The following is a 5,388-nucleotide window of genomic DNA, read 5'->3' on the forward strand; positions in this document are numbered from 1 at the left end:
TGGGCAAAAGCAACTCGTGGGCAATCGCAACGTGGGCAATCGCAACGTGGGCAATCGCAACGTGGGCAATCGCAACGTGGGCAATAGTCACTGTGGGCAATCGCAACGTGGGCAAAAGACTCCCACTCCTGTCGAGTAAGTGACGCCATTTTTCGGGATCAAGGTGGATCAAAATAAGAATAAATGACATGAGAAAGACAAGGATAGACGTATGTGTCTCTCCGGCGGTTCTGCTAAACCTGCACTAATCTTATTGTCACATTTTCTCTTTTTATAAATTTCAAAATCTATTTCTGAAACAATCAAAGACAAATGTTTACAAAAACAGTTTACCCAACTCTCGATAACTTTGACCTTGACATGTGTTGTCAAGAACATGTCCCTGAGTACCAATCAAAAGACGGTATTAAATATTGTTTTTTTGTTGTATGTAACAAAATTAGTAAATAAAAATAAGAGTAAAGAAATAAATAACTATAAAAATCAGTAATACATTTGTATCTCTATCGAATTGTAACTTATAATTTTTTCCTTTCTTTCTGAAATATTTAACCCTTTTGTTACTATAAACGAGATATCTCGCCAACACGATATCTCTTATGCAACGCTTTTGACAAGATATCCCACGCCACAACTTTTGTTATTCGAAAGTGCTACAGACGAAATATCTCGTATACTTTTATTTGTCATCTAAAAAGTTAGAATAAAGAATTTATTTGAAGACATTTTGTTGATATCTTGTCTATAACACAGCACGATAGAAATTGCAACGCAATATATCTTTTGTCCATAACGTCATCTCAAGCGACATTGTAGTGGCAAAATATTTCGTTCTCAATAACAAAATGTGTACCATAGTGTGCGATTCTCCAAAGGAAGTATTTCTCGGAAATTTTTTCTCCGGCTGTTCCTATTACCGGGCGCCGTTCTCCTTCGATCTTGAGCCGTTGGCAGAGACCGAAAAAGAACGACGCACAGTAGTAGAAGCAGTTAAACGAGAAATTTTCAAGAAATATTCCTTCTGAAACTGCACGATATGGTATATATACTATATTATATGCTGTTAAGTTAGCTTCTCCCGCATTGTTGCTACGGGTAACAATTGTGAGCGCGAGAAGCGCGCCGGGTTGTCTTACGCACGTAAGACAGCCCGATGCATGCTCATTTGCAGATCTTTTTTAATTAAGATCTCGGTAATTATTGCAAATCTTTCAAAGTGGTAAAAAACTTTGTGACTCAATAAAATCTTCTTTACCTGTCCACGAGAGATTGTACGGCAATTCTAGGAAGAACACCTTTTGTATTGTTGGATGTCGAGAAAGTTGGGTGGTAGAATATTAAGTTTTATTCTTAAACTTATTAAAATATCCTTTATTGCTCCTGATCTTTACAATGTTCCTTACACGGTTGTTTTTCACTGCGGTAAACTCTCTCCGGCTTGCGGAGCCGCACAATGAGCTAGCAGTCGGTTCACAGATTCTGCTCTGCTTCATCTGCGCGATCGATTTATAGTAGATCGATCTCGCCGATTCAGCAGGCCCACCAGTCCTAGCAACGGCCGTGCTAGGTACCGGTGTCGGTGTCAACACATACTGCGTTGCACTTCGGACAATGTGGCGATGTGTCGCACCCTGTGGCAACCAGCATTTCTTCCTAGAACTGCTGTTGCCCCGCGGCCTAAACAGGTTATTGGGCAATGACAGTGATGTCTCATCACATTGCTCAATGGCTTCACCTACTTAACTTTTATTTTAAAAAACTGCCGCACAACAGTATACATATATAGAAACCTATGCTACTTTAAGTTTTGAAGAAATACATGTTATTTCAGACAGAGTTTTAATTTAAAAAAATGACAATGACGATTACATTCAAGATATTACAAATTCTAATTTAAATTCATCTATTGAGTGTACAGAAGACTACGATAAAGAACGTAAACGAAAAGCTGTTGAATTTTGGAAATCAAGAAAAAAATATAAATTAAAGTTTGCAACAGTCAAATTCAGGTTTAAACGTATTTTTTCAATACAACAACTATATAAATAGGAGAAAGAAATTTCAAAAGATGGAAATACGCGCAAAAAGCTAAACCAAAATTTCAGACTATGTATTAACTCACTTTGAAAACGCTCTAGAAAAATCGTTACCAATTCCTGATTTGAATATTAGTAGATGGGCTTTAGATGCTAGAAATTAATTGCAATTATCGGCGGATTTTTTTAAAGCATTTGAAAAATGGATTTATATAATTTCAAACAAAAACACCGCATTGTTTCTAGAAACATAAATAAATTTATAAGGCAGAAAATTTTAACAGACATAAGTAAATTAAAAGTAGAGGCTAATAATTTTGTTGAAAAGGTAAAACCTGAAATTTCACTAGGTAGAGTAGAAAATGGTTTTAACACTGATCAAACAGGTTTCAGTTCAGAATTGCACACAGAACATACTTTATTTTTCAAAGAACAGCCAATATTTGAAACAGTAACTCAATCAAAAATCTATAACGCATAATTATAAAATGCAGCCACTTATATCAGCAAATGGTTTTCTTTTGTCACGATTATTAATTATTTTACAAGAAAAAGATGAAAAATTTGGATTTCGAGTAAAATCAAATCTTTTCAAGTGTGATAATATTCTTGTATTTGCTTCAAATTCAAGCAAAATAACGACAAACCTTGTAAAAACATGTTCACAAATGTTTATCTTCTTAATTGCGACGATAATAGTATTTTGCTTTTAGATTCATAGAGGACCAAAATTCGAAAACATTTAAAATAATAGACACATTATCAAAAAATATAAGAATTTTTACAATTTCTGCAGAAACAACTGAAATGATTCAATTTCTCAAAGTCTTTGGTTTCAGGATTTGGAAAAATTTCATCAAACATTTTTTAGATATAGTTATTTTGCATAATTACAATGTGAACTTACATTTATGAAATAACATTATCACACTTCAATCACTTATTCATAATTATCTTTCTTCTCCTCGATTTATAAATCTGTTTACGTATTCGTGGTACAAAAGTTGATATTTACAAGAGAAAGGATATTAGTATGATAATCCCGTAAGGTATTGTTTTAAAATTTGTAAAGCTATTTGTGCACTATGTAATAATATAGCAGTTATAAAGTGTACTTAGTACGCAAATTTTTTATTATGTATAACAAAAGTTTGTTTTGCATATTAGTTTTGCAAGCAGTACAAAAAGTAAAAAAATTGATATAAGTGTTACGTCCTGAGCCTATGGTTACGGTCGGGCATTAGTGGTAGTACGGAACAGACGCACTGACACATTCAAGCAAACGTGATATCTATCCCGGCACACTGACACAAGGAAGGAAGTCAGGAATGCGCGGGTCGAGCGAGACAGTTCGGCAACGCAGACAGGCCAACGGGGTTACCCGATTTTCTCTGTCTAACGTATTCTCACTCGTCGGTTCCCTTTTAGGTCTAAGACGCAAGTCTTAATTACCAAGGACGGAACCACGCGATTTGTATCGAGGAATGAACGGGTTGTTAATCGAGGGTGGTTTACTAGTAATAGTTTGTTAGTTAGACGAGGTCCATAAGAGTTGAATTAATTAAAGCCGGATTTTGTTATGAAAAAAATTAACATAATTGTTTATTCAAATAGATTGGTAAAACAATAATAATAACAAGGAAAACATAAGTAGACTCCGCATGAGTTTGCTTTAGATAGGCACGTACAGTTCAGGTGAGACGGTTTATATCGATTATTATTAGAGAGATCTCCGCGTATAGTTACGAGAGGAGGAATGGTTTGTTGTATTGACACCGAGATATTTGAGCTGGATTGAAGTTAACAGAAAAGTTTAGTCTAGAGTGTTTAAACGAGAAATCATTTCTTGTCAAAATACATTGACGCTAGTTAGCTACGGGTCGTCGGTCAAATCCATCTCCGCAAGAGATCGTAAAGTGAGAGGGTCTATTGTTCGGAAGATTCTATTTTAACATAGGCGCTGTTCATTTGACTATAAGTAGCAAATCGAGATAATCAATTAAGAGTAAATCACTATCATTGAATTATAGATTGGATAAATGTTCACAATTGTTATTACGGTGCTCGGAATTGTTACATTACGTTGTGTATCGAGAATTAGAATTGGTTGTAAGAATTGATGATCTTGACTGCTGCTCATATCGAAATGCAAAAGATGTACGAATTTGTATTAGTGAGACTTACAATGTACTCGGCGATATACTTGGATGATGACGATGGTGGAGATTGGCAAGGTTGCTCGGTGGTTGATCGCCAGGGAAGTCGGCGGGACCCTCAGCAGGTTCAACGAAGGAGAGGGTTGCGAAATTTCTTCGATTCGGATTGATTGACCGATTGATCGTTAATCACCGACTCTATCGCGAGAAGCTACTCTTTGATGATTGGATTACGTACTGGTTGATGAATGCAAGAATAAACGAATGATGGCTGCACGAATACTAATGACTGCTCAGATAATAATGACTGCTCGAGTAATAATGAATGCTCGATCGAGGATCCAGGGTTTTTATACTCGCGGATTGATCTCCCCTTCTCCATCGTCCTTTCCCGAAATTTCGCCCCCTCGTTCGTTGATCGCCGGGGCAAAGACCCTTTCCCCTTTTTGGTCGATGCTCCGGATCGATGGGATCATCGTTTGTTTAGATCTCGTTTATCGGTACGTGTCCTATCTTGTTTATGTCTCCGAGTCGCGACTCTAGCCTTCTGATTTACGACTTCCCTTCTAGGGTTACGAGAGCTGTGATGGTTGCCGGGAATCGCGAGTGTCCGCGGTTCTACAAAGGGCTATTGTCCGTTAAAATTTTTCTCTCAAGGGTCGATAAGGTTTGTTTATTGGTCCAGGTGCTCGATCGCGTATTGTGCGTTGTTTGCCGCGAGACTGTTTGTCATATGTCGTCCAGCTGAGGTTTTGTTTATAATATGGCAGCCGGTTCGGACTTGTCCATCTTATCCGGCTGGCTCTCGTTTCCCTTTCCAGGAACTCGTTACACGGATTACTTCTTAACATTACCGTTAGATCTAATAACTATATTCCGTTGCAAAATGAAAGAGCCCGTGGAGTCCAGGACGTGACATAAGCAAAGCGCGAGAAGAAACGTATTTGCAACAAAATAAATAAATAAAACAAATAAATTTTTAGACTAAAAACTGTTTTAAATAATAAAAAGCAAAAAAACAAAGCTACAAGATGAGAATAAACTCTTGATTATTCCTAGGTTTGATAAAGAGCGAGATAAAATTTTTTTCATTTAGTAGGTTGCTATATTGGACACGTCATTTTGAATTTATAATATTATTATTAAATTTGTTATCACTGACATGAAAATTTTTTATTATTTTTAAAACTCAAAAA

This window comes from Pseudomyrmex gracilis, unplaced genomic scaffold, assembly GCF_002006095.1.
Source record: "Pseudomyrmex gracilis isolate BER0280 unplaced genomic scaffold, ASM200609v1 scaffold_564, whole genome shotgun sequence".
Lineage (NCBI taxonomy): Eukaryota > Metazoa > Arthropoda > Insecta > Hymenoptera > Formicidae > Pseudomyrmex > Pseudomyrmex gracilis.